The sequence below is a fragment of the Pteronotus mesoamericanus genome, unplaced genomic scaffold (genome assembly GCF_021234165.1).
Source record: "Pteronotus mesoamericanus isolate MK-2021 breed Mesoamerican mustached bat unplaced genomic scaffold, CSHL_Meso_final scaffold_21, whole genome shotgun sequence".
NCBI lineage: Eukaryota > Metazoa > Chordata > Mammalia > Chiroptera > Mormoopidae > Pteronotus > Pteronotus mesoamericanus.
Window position 1 is genome coordinate 7,065,782 of NW_026555310.1, and position 22,057 is coordinate 7,087,838.

The 22,057-nt window shown below is 39.1% G+C and overlaps 1 protein-coding gene across 2 annotated transcripts in view; it reads left to right on the plus strand.

Annotated features, from left to right (window-relative positions):
• Window positions 1-1,821: 1,821 nt before the first annotated feature.
• SLC38A4 (solute carrier family 38 member 4) overlaps window positions 1,822-22,057 on the plus strand; it is a 67,922-nt gene continuing 47,686 nt past the window's right edge. For both annotated transcript variants that reach the window (XM_054591189.1, XM_054591190.1), the window contains exon 1: window positions 1,822-1,926. The gene's annotated coding sequence lies outside the window, so the exon portion shown is untranslated. The remainder of the gene's footprint in view (window positions 1,927-22,057) is intronic.

The window sequence follows — 22,057 nt, forward strand, 5'->3', positions numbered from 1 at the left end:
AAAGTTGAGCAGCTGCATAGTAAACTAGTATCTGTCTTAGAATTGCATTGACTCCATCTTCATTTGTGTTTTCTCTGGAAGGGCTTATAGAAATCTTGGTTTTGCTTTTATTAAATCTCAGTTTAGACAGAGAAAAATGTGTATCTATCTTGATCTCCCATTAACCTCTCCCAAGTCTACCAATTTTGACATTTTAGTAGCTTTATAAAAGGTGCTTATATTTATTAAATGAAAATCAAATGGAGAAGTGTGATAGTGTAAAGATAATCTAGTTTCAACAAGTTCAAAGGACTTTCAAAATTATTCTGATGTATTCTAATTTTACAAAATGGAAACATTATGACAAACTAAAGAGTAAAGAGGTATAACATGTTTGGTAAGATGGGGGATAATCAGTTTTCATAAAACAAATATTTCTTATATAGACTTTTTAATAATTAATTAATTAATTTGCTTTTAGGTTCCAAAATGGTTCTTCCAATGAAAATACTTATTGCACCATCCTTCTATTAAATTTGCATTGTCGAATGGTTTTAGCACAACTTGTGTATGTGTGTACTGGTCATTTTTTAAAAGATTTTGTTCTTGTTGTTTATTGATTTGAGAGAGAGAGAGAGAGAGAGAGGTTTTTTGGTCCAACTATTTGTGCATTCATTGGTTAATTCTCATCTGTGCCCTGACTGGGGATCGGGCCGCAACCTTAAGTACTGGGATGATGCTCTAACCAACTGTACTCAGCCAGGGCTTACTAGTTGTGTTTTTAATGCTCCTTACTCTTATGCATTATTTGGTTGGATTTTTTTTGTTGTTGTTATTACCCTGTTTCTTAAAATACTAAGGTGCTACCGGAATTTTAGTTAATGGGAATTGTAAAATAAGAGTTCTAGGTATTCATTTTATGAACAGTGAGACTCTTCTGAATAAAGTTAAATTGGACATGTGAGAATTCAGAAAGTAATTTGTGTTACCTGGAGAGTTTGCCAAATTGTGGGGTCAGGCCTCCAAAGGAGAGTATTTTTCCCCCTGAAGAATGACAATGAGTACTAAATAAACAGGGGAGTGTGAACATATTTGTTATATGGGCTTTCTTCGAAACGAGAATCATGGTTAACATCAGAAAATGGTTTTAATATAAACAATTTTTTTTCTTAAAATGGTAGGTAGTGGCTTTAATAAACAGAATTGAAATGTCATTTATTATATCCTGGTTTCTTTTTCATACACGTTGAGGGTTATGCTTATTCTGGACTCCCAGGGGAAAAAAATAACCCTAGGAAAGCCTCCTACTCATGGTTAAGTGTTGGGCAAGTTATGTCCCACTTCCTTCTTGCATAAGGTGACTTTAACTGTGAATGACAGGTTTTTTCATTTGTACCCCTTCCCCATTTGTTTATTTATTTATTTTCCTTTATGTTACAATCAAGTGTGACACCCTCACACCTGGAGGAAGTTTAGTCACCTACCAGAAAGCCTCTTACAGACTTCAAAGTGAAGATCAACGTGAATTCCCGCGTTCCAGATAGATCCAATCTATGCAACCTTGACTAATGAAGAAACTTAATAGTCCAGAAAAACAACAAACAAACAAACAAAAACCCCAGTCACACAAAGATCTTCTCTGTTTTGGGGAGCCCGGGCCAGGGAGCACGGACTCGCAGCTCCCAGGCGTTGCTCTTGGGGGGCAGCGGACAACTCAGCCCCACCTGGGAGGATGCTTTTGTTTCTATCTCAGGTTGCTGCCTGGCGATTGGTGGCTGGGCTGCAAGGGAGGGTCCACAGGAAACGCGACACTGGGGATGCTGCCCCCTATCACATGATGGAAATTTCCACTCTTGGACGAAAAGAAAAGGAAGAAGGTTCTCTCAGTCCACCCTTTTCCGATACTTCCCCTGGATCCCAATCCGGAGAGGGTAGGAAAAAAGGCGGGTGAGTGAAAGTTTTTATATTTTCTGTTAGACGTAGAGACTTGTCAATATGCAAACTCGTGGCTGGATCCCAGCTGGGATGTGTGTATTTGCGTGCGTGTGCGCGCGCGTGGAAACATGCACACGTGTGCAGCCCGTCTCTCAACCGTCTGGGGCTTAGGTTAGGCGTTGCGGCTCTTCATAACTTGTTGATGATACCAAATTCTTAACATTTTCTAGAGGACCCCGCTCTGGGTGCAGGCTAATGACCGGATTGAATAGAAATTAACTAACACACGGAGGTAAAGGAGTCTGCCTGGGAGGGCTCGAGTGACTCCCTTCGCAAGGAGAGGTGGCTGTGCCAAGGCAGCCTGTTCTCGGGGGCGGGAAGGGGATGGCCGAACGTGGGGTCGTCCCGGCTCCGGGATTCCCTCAGGGCTGGGGTTTTGAGTTGGGTGGACCGTGCCGTGCCGCCTGCCTATCCCGCGCTGGCTCCGCATCAGCTCAGGATGGAGCTGGCAAGGTGTTACCCGAGCCGCGGGACCAGTGCCCGCGTCCTCAGCGCAAGGGCACTGGGCGCCGGACTTAAAATAGACCCATCGTCCCTGAGAGCTGGGCAGCCCAGGAGGACAGCGGGGTTCCCCGGGTGGGGGTCTCCGACCCCGGGAGCCCCGAGGGAGTCTCCATCAAGAGAGGAGGAAGGCCAGCACAGTGCTGGGTCGAGGGTCCTTGGCTCCGGTCGTGCGCGGGGGTGGGGGGCGGTGTGGAAGACTGAGCCCGCGATTCCCAGGGAGGCGTGCGCAGCCGGGTTGGAAGCCGAGTCGGGTGGGGTCGTGCTGGAAAGAAGGCAGGGGCGCAGAAATGACGAGCGCGAAAGGTGAAGTCCGTGAAACCCAGAGAGGACGTCGGGGAAGAGAGGGGAAGTCCAGGGAGGAGGGGAGAAGGCAAGAATTTTAAGTCCAGGCCCTAAGACGGTGGGAATGGGAGGGAAAATGGAGAAAATAGAATGAATGAAGCGAACAGAGAAAGGAGCCCGAACTTGGGGAGCCCCTGGGAGGGTGAGTTGGGAGCATATCCGAGTCCGGAGACTAGAGAGGTGAGGACGGGAACCAGCCAGCTGTTCGCAGGGAACAGCGGGCGGAGAGGGGCTCTTCGCTGGTACAGGTGGGCTCTGTGTCCTGCGTGGGCGCCGTCTGGGGATGGAGGCGCTGAGTGGGGGGACCCGGGAGTCCCCCTGTTCCCCTGTGCGCGCCGGGGACCAGCCCAGGAGATGTGCAGCGAGTTGTTGATTTGGTTAGAGGAAAGGGGCTGAACTAAACTGGGGAAAGCCAGCCAGGGAAACTTTGTCGCTGCGGTGCCAGGGCGCTCGCCGGGAGGTAAGGGCGCTGTAGGTGGGGGCCTTGAGATTCTTGGTGAAGGACCCGGAGATTCCCAGCCGCAGTCCTCCGCAGTCCTGTACAAGTCTGAGGCTGGTTTCATCGGAAGAGGAAGGGTTGACTCTTGTTCTGTGCTTCTCGGTGCAAAAGGCGCATCTCTACCTGTCTCAGAGGGATCTTAGATCCCGAGAATAGAAGTGAAGTGGTAGCTGCTACCGTGGAGCTGCAAGCTGACCGGGCCCGGGCGCTTGCCGGTTCCCCTTCCTCCAAGGCTCTTAGATCTGCATTCTTCGTTATCCACTCCGGAGAGGTGCAGCTCTCAGGGGAGGAGAGAGCGGCCAGGCCTCCACCGTGGATGGCCTGTTTCCCAGTTTCCTAGTTTCTTATATTCATCTTTAGTTGCTTTCCTGCTGTACAGACACAATCATTATGCCTGAAATGGCTTATGGTGGGAAGAGAGCATCCCAGGTCCAGGGCCTGGTAGCTAGGGTTATAGCTTGGGCTTGTTTTAGCTTTGGTTGCAGCCTCTTGTAGACCCTAACTTTTGGGTGGGGGGTGGTTGGAGTGGGGCAATTAGCCCATGGGGGTTCCCCCCCCCCCACTGTAAACAGTCTCTAAAAGAGTCAGTGAGACTGATGGGCTCTCTCACAAGGAAAGAGAGAGAGAGAGAGAGGGAGGGAGGGAGGGAGGCTCAAATTTTAACAAATGAAGTTACAGAAAAATCCATGCTCTTGGTAAAAGTTTATAAGGACAGAGACACTGAAGAAAACATCTAATATTCCCAAATTACTAAATACCATGTGTTCAGAGACAGGAAGCTTTTATTAAGCGGATTTTACCACAGACATCAAAAAGGAGGAAGACTGGCATCAGGGGATAAATAACTTCCCAGGCAGCAGGGATAGGAAGTGAGCTGAGGGTGCAGGGCTTGGTGCTCTGGGGAGGCAGGTCTCTGCTAGATTAATGATCACAGTGAGATATCTATCTCTCTCCTTTTATATTACCAAGAGCTCCTTTTATGTTAACATTTACTCTCATAACCTTGTAAGATAGATTCCATTATTATACCTATTTTAAAGATTTGGAAATGGAGATATAGTGTGGGGAGCATAGAACATCTTTGGAAGTTCTATTTGGACATTAATTTTTCCTAAATGTAAATGAATTCTCTTTCACTTTGGATTGTACTTCATCATGGGCAGAGCTGGACAGGTGACTTCTTAGGGACCTGAAGCTAATTTCTTGGTCTATTGCAGATTAATCCTATCTTAAGAAAGCCAATGGCATAACTGTGCAGCTAAAGACTAAATCTTTGCAGCCCCAGGACTAGATTTCTTTTTAAACAGGTGACATTTGAGAAATGCCTAGTATAACTATGGTTACCTGTCAGTGTAGCTCATGCTGAAAGCAAGCATCATAAGCATAGCAGCTTGTGAACTCTGTTCTAAATGTTTTCCTTCTTTTATGTTATTGCCTTTGTTCATTTTCATCAGTGTTTTTCAAGCATCTATTCCTTTCCCCCCATCCTTCATACTGCTTTACTGATATTTTCTAGCTATTTTTAAAAACTGAAAACCCTTTGTTTACTTTTTATATATCCAACGCAATGATTTCTATAAAAATCAAAGATTTAATAGGGTTTAATGACTACATATTTTTAATATCTATCAAAGCAATAATACAATTTTTAAAAAATGTGCCCCCATGTATCACCCAAAATGATCTCACAGGCCACTAACTGCCTTGATGACGTCTTGTGGGAAGGGTGAGGGACAGGCGTAGGGGAGGGACAAAAGAAAGGAAAGGGGGATTCTCTAAGTCAGCCTTTGAGCCAAGCCCTTTGCAGATGCGAGTCACATTTGGTCTTCCACCATGCTCCCTGCTATAGGTGCTGGTCAGCTCCGTTTCACAGAGGCAGATACTGAAGCTCAGAGAAATTAAGGAAAGAGCCAAGGCTCACGCAGCTAGGAAGCGGCAGTGCTGGCATAAGAACTATGTGCCTCCTAAGTCAAAGTTCCCGCTTCCAATAAAGGCAGCAGTAAGAGAAAGACTATTAGGAAACAGACACTTAAGGAAAGAAGAGGCTTAAAAAGGTGTTGCACAACAGAGTAGGATGCGAGAGATGGGAGCATGGAAAAATCGAATCGCTTTCACATGACTGCAAATCTTCCTCTGGTCTTCCTTCCACTATTTTCGTAATGACCTAATTCCATTCATGCATTCCACAAATAAGCATTGAGTATCATTATCTTTCAGAAACTGTGTCAGAAACTTTCTTTTATCCCTGTTTCCCTAACACCTACCACACTCGTGGGCAAACACTACGTGCTCAAGAAATGTTTGTTAACTAAGTGAATTAGTCTAGTGGGGGGAAAGAATAAATAAACAGTTATACTAACAGCATGTTGAGGGCCAGGGAAAAATCAGATTTAAGTACACTGCCCCTGAACCTGGCTTAGAAAAGGGGTTAGACAACATTTCAGACTAGGTGATGCCTGAACTAGGTTTTGAAGCAGAAATAAAAGTTAGTCAGGCAAGGGGAGTAAGAGAGGATTCTCAAGAGAAAGACCAGTCTCACAGAGAAACGAAAAGGTGGGGGCCACTCTGGGAAAAGAGCAGTTCAGAACTGAAAAGTGCAGGATGCAAGGGAGGCGACTGGGAGGAAGGTGTGATCTAGGAGGTCCTTGTACACTGTCTCTGCAAGTGTCTTATTGCTCTGCACCTCCCATGAAGTTCTGAAGTGCCGATCTGTAGGGAACAAAATCACTGACTAAAGTACGTCCTCACTTAACATGGTCAACATGTTCTGTGACCTTAAATAGAAGGACATATAACAAAACCAATCTTACCATAGGCTAACTGATATAAACAAAGTTTAAGCTCTTCCAAAATGACATTGAATGAAAGGATATTATTTGAGGAATTTGCAATACATTTTATTATTTTATCACTTTATTATGACTCTTTCTGTAATAGAGAGTTATAGTTATTTAGACTCCTTATAATGTTAGTGTTTTAAAACACATACTCAAATGGAAAAACTAGACTTTGTTGTCTTCTGCTTGGGAAAAAACAAGTTATTTCTCTGGTTCTCTAGTTCTCTGGTTCTCTGGTTCAAGGGGACATTCTTTTTTAGCATAGACACGGTCCACGCAATCATGGAAAATACTTCCAAACAAATGCTCTTCTGTGTTTTTCTTAGGGAGGTAACTTGAAGGGGGCGGGGCAAGGGTTTCTCCCTTTATTTTAGTTTTTAGTGGCTTTATTTTTTTTATTTCATCGTGTTACAGAGGAGTCAAGAAGTAAAAATGTATTTAAAATATAAAGTGAGAGGGGGTGGAATAACAGTGAGGAATAACAGAGAGATGTTTATGCCAGTTGAGAGTCTGGCTTTTGATAATAGACTTTAAACATTTAACTCCCAACACCCTTCTCCTTTTTTCCTTTAGGAATCTTTCATGCCAATTTTTCATTCCAGGCTCAGAGGTCTGCATGTCTTGTCACCATTTTCACACTTGTACAATACTGCTAGTCAGAGTGTTGTTAAGAAGGGAATTCAAAGGGTGAAGGAAATCTACAAATAACCCCAAACTTAATTTCAATTAATAGATTAAGTTCTTCACTCTTTAGGATTATATCCTTGCCATTATATCTAAGTTTCTTAATCTTTCTGAGCTTCGGTCTCTTCATCTATAAAATTAAGATCATACTGTCATTTACCTCATGAGATTGTTATAAGAATGAAATGAGTTGACATGTATAAAGTGCTTAGACTAATGTCTGATATATAGTAAGCATTCAATGTGTGATAGCTGTTACTACTCATATTATTACTTCTGCCACCTGTAGCGTTATTTTGAAATGTTAACATATGTCCATAGTAACTGTTCTTTGATAATGTGCTTTCCTCTGTCATAACTAAAATGAAGGAAACAGAAGAGAGGAAATGAAAAAAGGGCTGCCCCGGCTGGTGTGGCTCAATGGATTGAGTTCTGAAAGTGGATTGAGAACTGAAAGTTTGCTGGTTCGACTCCCACTCAGGGCACATGCCTGGGGTTGTGAGCCATGTCCCCAGCTGGGGGCATGCGAGAAGCAACCAATAAATGTTTCTCTTCCTCCCTTTCTCCCTGTCTTTCTCCCCGTCTTTCTCCCCATCTCTGAAAATAAATAAAGTCTTTTAAAAAGAAAAAAAGGCTACATAATGCATATATAGAGCAGTCCAATCCAGAATGTCATTTCCTATAAGATGGAAATGTTCCCTTATTTCCTGTTGGCTATTTTCCCCTATTGCTCCTGATAAATCTAATGTGTATCCATCATCAGAACGAATATCATCTCCAGTTTCCTTGTTTTCTCTTATTGTTGTCACTTCCGGTCAACTGCTGTCACCCTGGTGCCTAATATCGTGGCTGGCATAAACAGACACTTGGGCATGTTCGCTGAATGAATGAAGAAAAATCTGCTTCTTTTTTTTTTTCTAACAGTATTTATTCTTTAACTAAACACTTTCTCTTTGGAATGTTTAAAGCCTTTGAAAAGTGAGTATGTGCACTGTTGATAGTCAATATAAATATTTTTAAATTAAATTATTAATTCAGTGTGCACTGTTGCACAGGATTAAGTATGCAGCCTCAGGGGTCAGGGTGTGTGGGTATGAATCTCAGTGTCATCATAGAGTCGGTCTTCCTGGATTCAGATCTTGGCTCTGTCACTTGGTCTTCCTGTGATCAAATTTTGGCTCCCCCACATTCTAACTGAGTGACCTTAAGCAAGTCACTTAACCTGGCTGCTTCATTCTCCTCCTCCATGTGCATACCCCATGGACACAGACAGCAGTGTGGTGATGGCCAGAGGGAAGTGAGGGCTGGGAGGAGGGGGAGGAACGGGGGGAAACAGGAACATCTGCAATAGTGTCAGCAATAAAAACAAAGAAAAAAATGAGGGGAACTAGTTCCTATTTCATAAACATTTTATGAGGATTAAATGAGATAATATGTGTAAAGTATTTACATTCATATTTGGTACTTTGTGTGCATTAGAGGTATTTGCTAAATGAAAGTTTTAAAAGACTCTGGTTTTCGATTAAATATAATAGTACCTACCTTACAGAAGTGGTTCCCTGATACTTCAAGGCACATAATAAACACTCTTATAATGTTACTATTACTATTGCTATTGCGTATTTTTACTTCTATTTTCTGCTATGAGGAATTGGGGCTCTGACTTAGATTTTCCATTTTTGGGTCCATCAAAAGTCTTATTGATTCTATCTTACCTTTCACACTTAATCTCGTCTACTTACCCTGTGTTTGTCCTGTCATTTTGCCTTGCGTCATTGGCCCCTTTTACATGGCATACTCCTCAGGACAAGGACTTTGCTCTTTGTTTTGGCATAATTTTATAACATTGGGTACACTCACGGGACTATAAAAATGTTAAAGAAGAAAAAGAAAAAAGATGTAACTGACCAAGAGGCCTCGTTGGCGGACAGCTGGTCCGGCTGCTGTTCTGTTTGCAGTGTTGGTACTCCCGCCCAGCAGCATCTCGGCGGTGGCTAGTGGCTAGTGGCTCCCGGCTCTCCGGTGACGCGCGCGTTCTGCGCAGCCACCAGGCCACCAGGTCGTGCACGGGGCGCAGGGAGCATGAGCTGGGCCGCGCGGCAAGGGAGGAACGCGGGAAGCCAATGCCTTCAGGGACACAGCACCGCTCACAGGTTTGTCTGCTTTTGCTTGACTTTGCTGGAGCGAGCGACCGGGCAAATGAATGAGAGGAACCTGAAAGGAGGAGCAAAGAACTGAAAAGGGAGGGAAGAGGGAGAGATTCAGTAGGGACTGTGGCGGCCCTTTCTGTTTTAAGAAACGTTCCCTGCATGGCTACACAGGCTATAGGCTTATCTTCTGGAATTTTTCCATATGAGAGGAATGTGATATATGGATGTAAATATTCTTGTAAACTCTATGACCAAACTGACCTTGATTGTTAAAGTGGTCTGACTAAAAGAGTTTGTGTTTCAGGCCTTTGTGAATGCCTGAAAAGCAACCAAATGGTTCAGAACACTACATAAATGGGGCGATTATAGTCCTGAGAACACATTTCATCACTACTTTATATTCCTTTTTGTCTTTTGAAGCACTGTTTTAGTAACAGCATACTTAAAAAATACATCTGACACTTTTTTGGCAAGTGTTGCTGTGGTATATTTACACTTGCTGTACAGAGGAGTCCATACTGTTGGTTGACGGGGCGGGCGGGGGGGTGTATGACCTTTCTATTTTGAAGTAATTATAGATTTACAGGAAGTTGCAAAGGTCGTTCAGAGAGGCTCCAAATACCTTTCATCCACTTTCTTCTAATGATTACTTAGACATAATTTTTTTTTACCATAGCAACACCAGGAAATTGGCTTTGGTCCAATAAGTATGTATAGTTTTTATGTCATTTTTATCACATACAGAGATTTGTGTACCCACCACCACAACCAAGACACAGAACTTCCACTGCCACAAAGATCTGCCTTATGCTATTCCTTCAGTCACAACCACCTCCTCTCCCAACCCCTGGCGACCAGATGTTTTCCATCTCTATCTTTTTAAAATCATTTTGAGAATGTTACATAAAAGAAATCACACTGCACATGGTATTTTTTTCTATTAAGCATAATGCTTTTGAGATCCATTCAAGCTGGGTCAATAGTTGGGTCCTTTTTCTTGCCGAATAGTATTCCAGCTTGACTACATTTAATGGTATTTTTTTCTCTCAATTGATATACTGATTTAGAGCTTCAACTGAATTAAAGAAGTGCAGGGGCCACTTGGTGAAGTAAAATGTGTGAGGACAAAGTTTGAATAAGCTTTTCACTTTAAATAGTGTGTAATAGGGCAAAAGGATGCATAAAGTATACCTTCATTTAAAACATGCCATTGGAGGACTGGAAGGAAGAAACAGAACAGCACAGAGAAAAGTATGTATTTAGACAATGAGGTATAAAATCTGGCACCTTTAAAACTTTTCACACCCATATGATAATCTTTTCTGTGATTTTTATCTTAAGACAACAAGGATTTCTTAAAACTAATAAAAACAATGCCTCTGCTATAGGAAATTCCCTGCCCATCTATGTTCTGTCACATAGGTAGTAAGTCAGGGACAGAGGTATGGCTGGAAGCGACAGCAAGCAGATGTTCAGTTTGACACAGGTCACAGGGAGTCAAAACAGCATCTTTAGCATGAGGGCAATTATCAAGGGTCCAGAAACGCTCAGTCTTACACTTTTCTGTCCTTTCAACCCATCTGCCAATGCGAGAAGCTTCCCCCAGAGGTGGCTTAAGCTGCATTTGTAAATGAGGATGTTACTCTTCACCTGAATTCTCACAAGCATGGGGAGCCTGGGCCCTGGAGGCTGGAACCAGCTACGGGAAGTGCATCGCTGCTGAACAGCACCTCAGACAGTTACATGCAGCCCCCACCTTCAGCCAGCCCCCAGTGGAGAGCTCTCCCCACCACCACCCTGCCTCCCAAGCTGAGGAGAGAACAAAATACCCACTGCTATCTGCAAGTGTGAACACCCCTTTGAGTTTTTAGAACTTCACATTTTGGGCTTTCAGAGACATGTTGTTAATTCATAAATAACACAAGCTATCGGTCTGAAGCCCTGACTATACCCAAGTCTAATTGAAGGCACTGTCCTATGTCTTCATTTTTAGTGATTTCTATTATCTGAAAAACAGTCCTTATCCCAAACCCTACCAGGGGATGGAGGGTAGGCAGGGGTGCTGGTTCCAAAGCTAAACATGCAAAAGACAGACATAGCTAGCTTGTTTTATAGGCAGATTTGCTCTTCTGAGTCTTTTGAAATGGAATACAATTGCATATGCTGTCTTTATGATTTATTTTATTTTGGGTGAATATTGGACCATTAGACACTACACATTACTTTGCAGGCTGTTCCAGGTCCTACCTTGTGTGCGTGCACTGTCAGGTCCCACAGCATGCGGTAGGGCAGGTAGATCAGCCAGCTAATCTTGAGGGAATGAACACTTCCCTGTGAATCGGGAGACTGAACAAAAGGCCCGCTGAATTTGGTTTACCTCTCTGATGTTATGCTGTTTGCTTACTTGACTAACATGACAGTCAATAGAGGGGTGTGATAGGCAATGTAAACACATAGGCTATGGCTCCCAACATTGCAGGGTTTTTTTTAAGGGGCGATGGAAAGTTTTCTTCACTTTTTGAACTTTTTCTTTAAAGAGGAGAAATAGAGTTTTTCTGAAAGAAAAGTAAAATAGAAATGCTTCGTGTACTGCATCAGTGTAGACAAAAATGAAGTACTAGCTTTACTTTCAAACAGTTGTGTAATATTATAGCAGTATCTATACTTGGGAGGATGAAACCAAACACAATGCTTTGCATTATTTTTTATACCAGAATTCTGTCGTTTAAACTCCTTAACCTGGCAGTCAAGGTCAGCCTCAGCCAGACTCTCCACAAACATTCCATTTGAGCTAAAATAAACTGTAGTTGTTTGAGGGCCAAACTTCTGATCCCATTTCTCCTGCCTGGAACCCTCTGCTCTCTCTGAAGTCATATCATGCTTCCTCCATAATACCTGCTGTATTTGCCCTAGCTCTCATGCTGAGCTCTCCAGTTCACTCCCATGTCTTGAAGATGGCAATCCTGCTAGGAATAATATCCCGCACAAAGTATGTTCCCAGTGGTAATGGGATATCCTTAGAAGCTGGGCTGTGCAGTCAGGCATGGGGGTGTGAGTCTCGACCCAGCCATTTCTTCACCAGCTTGGGTCTTCAGATACGCTACTCAATCTTTTTGAGGGTTAGTTGCTTCACTTGTAAAATGGGGAAAATAATAATACCTACCCAAAAGGTGAGGGTATTACAGATTTGAAACCTGTGACGTGTTTGGCATGGTGCTGGGCTATCATGAAATATGATTGTTACTAATGAGAACTGTAAAAACTGAGATTTTAGACTTTACGAAATTAACAGAATTATGGTCTGAGTGGAGGATGCAGACCACAAAACTTGATTGTTTAGGCTTCTTTGAGTCTCTCAACGCTAACTGCTGTCATAAGAAGGGGCAGGGTGCCTCTATGGCCTATCAACCAGGAAGAGAGAATCTCCAGTTGCCTACCCACTTGGATTGGACACAAACAGATTGGAACAAAATGATCCTTTACTTCTTAGTTCTAATAGAAAGAAATATGTGTGGCTTGGCAGAGATTTTATTTTGCTATGAGGTAATCAAATGATGAATGAATTTCTATAAAGAAGGAACAAATGCTAGATATTAGTTTCAAAGACAATTAAAATAGCCTCATAATGAGTAATCTATCTTTGAAGTATTTACAAATACAACCTGTAGTCTTAGAAAAGTGAAAATTTCAATGAATTAACTGCTCTTTTGATCTACAGATTCAAAATCATTATGTTTTCTGATATTTCCTTACAAATTGGTTGATATTTCACTGAAGCATGACTTCAATCAGATCAAGGGTATAACCATTAGCACTTTTTTGGTTACACTGATGTCTAAACAAACCCCTTTTGTGTTTTGAATTACAGATTTAAAAATGGTTGTTTAGACCACAGCATGCAATTATTGTTATTACAAACAGAACAACAATACTTTGAGTAAATAACAAGGTACATTGGGTTTGGGATAAAGGATGCAGTCCCATGCAGATTCTGATTTCATTCTGTCTTGAGGCCACACCTTAAATACTTACTCTTTGTTAGGTGATTGGAGCTTTATGTATGCAAGTGTTTCATAATTTTTGAGAATGCCCTCAAAAATTAGATGAGGTACACATGGACATGTATAAATTTCACAATCACAGGAAAGGGAAAGTCTGCTCAAAAATCTCACTTGTCTACCTAAGGATATACAAAAACTCTTTCTAAACTAATTAGGGAATGAATGCAGTATTCTGGTTAAGAAGAAATCATGCTGGCCATAGACCATCAATTTTCAAAGAATTAGAATACAGCCAGAACCTTTATAAAATGTTCCAGAGTGCCTTAGGCTCAGCATTATTAATTTCAACTATAATGTTAAAACTCGTAAGTGCTAGTTAATAGAAATTTCTGGTTGACTGAAGGAATTTATAGGATCCTCATCCTGCTTTCAAACTTTTGGGAGGAATATCAAGAAATATATTATAGTAGTTCTAAACTAAGATGTTTAAACTTTTTAATATGAAAAATTTCTAATATATTTCAAAGTAGAGAATAGTATAATGAAATTCCATCTTCACCCAGCTTCCACAATTATCAATACTTGTCTGTTGTATTTCATTTATACCCACACCTCTCTTCCCTCTACCACTACCACAATCATTACTAAATTATTTATAAGCAAATTCAAGTCACCATATAATTTGATTCATACATGATTCAGTGTGCATCTCAAAAAGATGAAGAAGTCTTCAAGAATAATTAAAATCATATCACACCATAAATAAACCAATATTCCATTAATGTTATCACATTTCCAGGCCATGTTCAAATATTTCTGATTGTCTCTCTTTTTTGTATTACCCTTAGTTTCTTTGAATCAGAATCTAAACAGGGCTCACACACTGGTGGATACGTCTCTTCAGTCTGTCTTAATGTGTAGGTTGAACCACCCCTCATCTCTTTTTTTTTTTCCTTTTATAATTTATTTGATGGTGCAGTCACATCATATGTCCTACAGAATTTCCCATTTTCTGAACTTTGTAGATTTATACAACCTTTTAAATGTCATTTTCAAACTTCAGTATTCTGCTTCTTCAATGTCATATAATTGGTTTTCTTAAAAAAAAAAAACCAGTTGCAACCAGTTGCAATTCCTTTGCTTGTTTCCTTGAGGATCTTCTGGCCTACATGTTGCTCAAGTTTGCCCAAATATCCCTCCTTCTAAGGCTAGGAAGGTAAATAACCTGGAGTGGTCATTCAACCAGGTTTCAAAACATGCTGGTCTATTCACTGGGTGCTACCTCAGCTTTCTCTACAATTGCAAGACATCACCAGCAATCAATAGGGGTTGTTTTGATTTTTATGTGTGCCATGTACTACTTTTTAAAAAGTAATTTTCAGTTTCTGATATATACATATATGTTTACTAGGAAATTATATATTTGATATTTGCTTTAAAATAATGGATGGGAGGGGTGGTAGTTTAGATGTAATAAGATTGGCCATGGTTAATAATTCTGAAGCTAGATAATGCATATGTGAGGTTTCACTATATTATTCCATTTACATTTGTATAAATTTGAAATTTTTCACAATAGGAAATAAAAATGAAACTTACCTTTCTATCTAAGCTAAGTAATAAAACATTTCATTTTGGGTGTCTATATTGTAACACTTTTGCCAATGATCATCAAAAATTCACATCTAAGGTGGTGAACACACAATATAATGTACAGATGGTGTATTATAGAATTGTATATCTGAAACCTATATATGATTAATTGTATTAATCATATCCCAAATAAATTCAATAAAAAAGAAAAAATATCTAAGGAACAAAAAAGCACTTGCTTTTCTCATTCTGCAAGTCTGGTTTGCCAAAAAAAAAAAAAAATACCTAGGAACAAATCTAACTAAGGATGTAAAAGACCTATACTGGGAAAACTATAGAACACTGAAGAAAGAAATTGAGGAAGATACAAATAAATGGAAGCATATACCGTGTTCATGGGTTGGAAGTATTAACATCATTAAAATGTGCATACTACCCAAAGCAATCTATAGATTAAACACAATCCTTATTAAAATACCAATGGCACACTTCATAGATCTAGAACAAATATTCCAAAAACTTATATGCAACCAAAAAAACCTCGAGTAGCCTCAGCAATCCTGAGAAAGAAGCGTAAAGTTGGAGGGATCACAATACCTGATATTAAACTATACTACAAGGCCACTGTAATCAAGACAGTCTGGTACTGACATAAGAACAGACATATAAATCAATGGAACAGAATAGAGAGCCCAGAAATCCACATCTTTATGGTCAATTAATATTCAACAAAGGGGGCGCAAACATGCAATGGAGTAAAAACATTCTCTTCAATAAATGGTGTTGGGAGAACTGGACTGGTACATGCAAAAAAATTAAACTAGACCATCAGTTTATACCATACACTAAAATAAACTCAAAATGGATAAAGAACTTAAATGTAAGTTGTGATGCCATAAAAATTTTAGCAGAAAACATAGGCAGTAAAATTTCAAACAGCCCACACAGCAATAATTTTGCCAATGTATCTCCTAGGACAAGGGAAATAAAGAGAAAAAAAACCTAAATGGGACTACATCAAATTAAAAAGTTTCTGCACAGCCAAAGAAACCATCATCGAAATGAAAAGGGAACCAACTGTATGGGAGAACATATTTGCCACTGATACAATGGACAAAGGGTTAATCTCCAAAATATATAAAGAACTCATATGACTCAACACCAGGAAGACAAATAGCCCAATTAAAAAATGGGCAAAGGTCCTGAACAGACACTTCTCCAAGGAGGACATACAGATGGCCCATAGGCATATGACGAAGTGCTCAACATCACTAGCCATCAGAGAGACGCAAATTAAAACCATAATGAGATATCACCTCACACCTGTCAGGATGACTATCATTATAAATCAACAAGTCCTGGCAAAGATGTAGAGAAAAGGGAACCCTAGTGCACTGTTGGTGGGAATACTGACTGGTGCAGCCACTGGGGAAAACAGTACAGAATTTCCCCAAAAAATTAAAAATGGAACTGCCTTATGACCCAGTGATTCCACGGCTGGGAATATAATCTAAGAATCCTGAAACACCAACTCAAAAGAACGTATGCACCCTTACATTCATAGCAGCAGTATTTGCAATAACTAAGTGTTGGAAACAGCCCAAGTGCCCATCAGTAGATGAGTGGATTAAATAACCGCGGCACATTTACACAATGGAATACTATGCAGCAGAAAGAAAGAAGGAACTCTTACTTTTTGTGACAGTCTGGATGAAACTGAAGACTATTATGTTAAATGAAATAAGCCAGTTGCTAAAAGACAAATTCCACATGGCCCCATTTATAACTAGAATCTAATGAGCAAAATAAATGAGAAAAATAGAACCAGAGACATGGAAACATGAAACAGACCGATAGCTATAAGAGGGGAGGAGAGGAGGGGTGGAAATGGTGGAAGGAAGGGGAAGGGACTAGTCAGAGAACATGTATGAATGACTCATGGACATGCACAACGGAGAGGGGACTGACTGTGGGCTGGAGGGGTGGGCTGGGTGGAGCAGGGCAAAAGGGAAAAATATTGGGTCAACTGTAATAGAATAAAAAATTTAAAATACAAAGTGAAAAACTCAGCATATAAATAATATTTTATATTAAATGCTTTCATTTTCATTATTTAATATTATTATATTTTTATTATATGTTAAATATTTAATATTTGGGTAAATGGTTTGTAATGATTGAAAATATGAGTCATGCGGAGGTGCTTCATAGGTTTTGTGATTTATCTAAGCTGCTTTAGGGTTATAATGTGGCAGAGCTCACTGAGGTGCCCCTCCCTGTAAGATGTCTACCAATAGCTGACAAAAGACTCCTAGAATAGGAATGACTCAAACAATTCATTTGTCCCGTAAGAAGAGATGATAGGTTGGATTATGAAGGTCACATTTACAGGCATTCCCTGCTACTAAGCCAGATGATATGCAGGCTCTATTTTCCAAGGTAAAAGTCAGTAACAAACCTTTCACAAAGCCTTTCACCTTTTTATGTTAGTCTGAGTTCTCTTTATTTTGTTGAACCATTGAAAAGGTAGGAGAATTTAATGACATGCTTACACTAGACATATGTACTAGAAAATACTTTTTAAAGGACCTTTAGCTTTATTAATACTTTTCTATTCATTAATATTATATTTAAGTAATTTATTTAATAGAAATTAATTTTTAAGTGCAATTAGCTATGCAACAGCAAAATGTAAGACTCTAGGAACATTTTAATAAATGAAAGGTAAAAAATTGAAATTTAATTATTTTCTTACTACCAATTTAAAATATGTAGCAATATCATTTGTGATATTTTTACTTCTATGAATGTAAAAATATTTTACAGATTCACACAAGCTTGGCCCCAACCCTGTAACCATATCCTCCCCCATAAGCTGTAGAATTACTCATCCTGGAATTCTCTTGTCAGAGACTTTTCAGAAATTTGATCCTCTCATCTGGTAAGAAGTTATTCTGTATCCTCCAGTCCCTCTGAGCTGTTATTTTCTACACAGTCACTTTTTAAAAATTTTGATCAGAACTGAAATAAAAAGCCAGTTGGTGCCCCTTTGTAATTTTTTCAATAAAACTACTATTATATATAATTATGTGTTTCTGAGTTTCTAAATCTGTAAATATTTTAAATTTTGCAAAAAATTTAGAGAAACAATTTGAAAAACCATGCAAGCACCTTTTTTTACAGCTTTATTCTCCACCAAAATTAAGTGAGAAAACTAAATGAAGGCAACAAACTTTTGAGTAGAGAAAGGAAGGAGATAGTCAAGAGTGACGGCCTTCAAATTCTGTGGGATTTAAGCCACCAAATATGCCAGATATTGAGACTAAAAGAAGACCCAGTCATCTGCCCACCTGACAATAAAGCACAAATAATTTTCTCACAAAAATAGAAGAAATGTTTCATACTTCTTCTTTAGAAACAGGTGTCTCAGAGTGGTTTTGTTTCAGCTTCCTCAAAGCTGACTTTTAACAAACGTGTTCAGAAAATTTTAAGTAAAATAAAAGTAAGGCATTATATTTACACATCATGTTTTTTTATAAAAAGACAGCCATTAACCCAAATTCTTACATTGTTATGGTAGCGTATTCTTTGCCAGGGTCACTGTTATGCATACAAATACACTACACCTTTATGATTCCTATTGTAAATAATAATAAGTACTTAGAAATATTCTTATGGTTTCATACGAAAATGTTATTACCATACACATTTCCATTTTGCAGAAAATCTAATCGTATTTTTACAACTAACATATTTCTGTATGTTTCTTTTTTAAAAAAGAGTTCTCCTTATCTTAGAAACACACATATGCTTCACGTTGCAGTGGTTGCCATGGCAAGTCTGGACCTTTTATTGAAGACCAGGCCAGAGTAAACAGACACTGCATCAGACTGAGGTAGTGCTGGAGCCATCAAGACTGTGTCGTTATTTCTGTTATAAATATGTATGTTTTCAGGGTTCCCTGTACCTGAAGCATTAACTTCATAACATGGTAACACAAGGCAACAATGTTCATGTGGGTGAATATTTTAAGGAGCCCACTAAAGAAACATGTATCTCCTGGGGATCTGTGAATATTGCAAATAACAGAAATTTGGGCACCATTCCTGGAATATGTTTGCCCAGTAGACCAAGGAATTAAATTTGCCATCCGGCTTTCAGCCAAGAATACTGAATGAAATTTTTAAATTGGGGTTTGGTTAATACATGATAATTATTCTTCTGAATAAAAAATAATAAACTGTTTATGAGTAGGTTATCATAAAAATATTAAGTAGCTAGGCTATTTTATGTGGTTCACTTATTTAAAAATATACATACAACCAACAACAACAATTAATATTATTTAGTTCTTACTCCATCCCAGGCCCTGTTCTAAGCTCTTTACATGTATTATCTGACTTGCAGAAAAGGAAATAGAATATACACATGCGTTCTTTAACATGGTACTTTTCTCTACAAAAATAAGGAAAGAAGAGAGGGAGGAAGGGGGGGAAGAGTAATAGAGTAAAATATTAAAAATGTCTTAATTTTTCAATATACTCAAGATATAAAATGAAATGCCCAAGATAGACACCTTCTAACTACTTAGAATTCTTGAAAAGTTATCTGGCTCCTGCTGCCCATCCATATCTACTCAATACAGGCACACTATCATGGACATCTTGTGTCAATAATTCTCAGGTAACTTCAGCAGTCACAACACAGGGTGCCTAATTGTGATTAGAGGATGCAAAGCTTTGGAGAAAAGCTATTTCTTAAACATTTTAGATGAAAATTCATGTTCCGCAAAGCCATGTGACCTCATCTATTTCTGCACATTGAAAATAAATAAATATATAGAAGTATATACTTAAATATTTCTCATGGGTATATCTAAGCGTCTGTGATAATGCACCTGAGTACTTTTATTTGCTGGAATCCTAGGGGAAAACAGAATAAACAGAGCCTCAAATTTTTCACTATAGCTGGGGTGATTTAGTTTATTGAGGTAACCACAAAGATATTTCTCTGTTGAGATGACATCTAAAAATGTATTTCATTGCTATTGCAACACAGTTCTGAATCCTTATATTAATGTAATAAAAATATGTTATACTGACTATTAAAGAAATATTTAAGTAATCTTTTCTCTGACCAAACTATGACCACAAAACACTGAGTAAAATCCTAGGAGATCTTTGAACAGCTCACTGAAGCTCATTTTCTCTATTTTGGATTGTAGTTCTTGCTCCTGTTGATTCTTTTCATAGTTTGGCATGGGGGTGATAAAAATCTTGTTTACTTAATGATTGCCCCAGGAAAACAAGTCTAGGTGATTACACATTGGACAATTAAATAATTCATCAGACTAGTTATTATTATCTTACCACAGAATAGTGCTACTGATTTTTTTAAACTAAATTTGCCTTATAAAAATTAAACTGGGTTGTTGAGATCATGAATGTTACTACTCTGCATAGGTACTAAGCCTAAAGATACCTATATTTATATAATAAATATACTTCGATATTGTTCTGTTTAGGAGGAAAACAGGCACTTATTCATGTCGGTATGTTTACACTCGTGTGAGAACAACTCAGTATGTCAGCAACTAGAAGACCAACTGTCTGAAAAGGAAAGAGATGGAAAGGATGTAAAATACAGGAGTGGATATCACCAATTTTCATCAACATTATATTTATTTCCATTTGTACCCATACCACCTAATAGGTAAAGAAACTGATATATTTCTCAAATAGAATAAGACTATTTTATTAGAACACTAAAGGTTTTTTAACTAATGTTATTTTTAATTTCAATAAAGCTTCCTATTTGAAAACACCTGCATATGTGTTTCTAATTCGTAAAGAATGAATTGAGCTGGGCCCAATAAAGGACTTAACACTGCGGACCTTCCGATTCAAATTCTAAGCAATGTTATCCAGGTTAACCTCAAATGAATGAGAAGTAGCACATGTTCATGTTTGCAAGACCTCCTTGTATTTAAGAGATGTAAAGATGGAAGATGCCCATTAATTATACAGTCCTATTTGATCAACAAGCTTCCTCAAAGAGAGCCAGTCTTTCATTCATGTTTCCAATTTATCCATGCACTAACATATGATGATTAAAAGGGTCTTACATTTGAATCAACTATGATTAAATCAAAATATGTGGCTGGCCAATTTAAAAATGAGTAATAAAATGCCCAGCAGTCTGAAATCCTAGAACGTAAGCAAAACGTAGGTCACTTACTTTGGCATTTGGAAAATGTGCCTTGGTACACCTTTGGGTCTTCATGTTTTGTCAATTTGACTGAAAAGAAAAATAACCCATAAAAAGCCAAACCAATCCTCCCAAATCTACCAGTACATTTGCATATTTAAACACCGGCCCTGAGGACAAGTTCAGGAGTAAATATGTACCGTGGTGCTGTTCAACTTCACAGTTTGGTTAATGTTAAACAAACACGTATTGCAAACCCTGTCTCATTACGTGGTTGTTTTCTGAGATTCCATGGGTCATGGTCAAAATCTGTCCATTTTTCTAGCTTTTCTACAGCACTAATCAATAGTTTAACAAGTCAAATAATGGTCTAAATGAGCAGTGACAATACATTTCTGAAGCAAAAGGCATTGAAACTAATTTAATTCTATGACCAATTTCGTTAATGTTATATTGCCCTTATGAATGAATGGTAATAAAAATACCTTTTACATTTATAAGGCTTATGTATCCATTATCTCATTTAGGCTTCATAGTAATATTGTATAATGTTTTTATTGGACCCAATTTTAAAGAGAAAACTGAGTTTCAGAATATTTATATGATACTTTCTCAACAAAGACTTACTGAATCTCTATCATCATTAGGTTTTGACATTCAAGACAATTCCTTAAGTATGCATATCTAAGAAATATTTACATCATGTTTCCTATGTGCCACTCTTCTAAACATTCTACAAATATTAACTTAGTTAATCCTCATGATAGCAGCGTGAAGTAGGCACTATTATTTTCTTCTTACAGATGAGGAAACTGAGGCACAGAGATGGACACAACTTGCCAAAAGTCAGACAGCTAATAAGTGACCGGAATCAGATTTAAGTCTAGGCGCTTGAGGTCCAGAATCTATACCAGCTGACCCCTTGCTATACTGAATAAGACGCAGTGTCGGCTCCCGAGGGACTTCCAAGTCTAGAAGGGCAGACCTGTAAGCAAATATGTTAGCTCAGCATGTAAGCACAACAGCAAAGCTTGCAGCAGAGGGGAGCAAGGAAATAACTCTCTCTTGTCTAAAGTCTCTCAGAGGAGGAAGCAGAATGAAGATCAGATCTGTATTCTTGAATTTGAACTCCAATACGCTCTCCATTTCATGGGGTAGATCCATATTTGATAAAAAGAATTTGGAATTACAGTGAGGAAACAAAAATGCACTTACAAGAACATAACATATGAACCAAAGGATAAAAGCTGAGCCTCTTTGAATAGG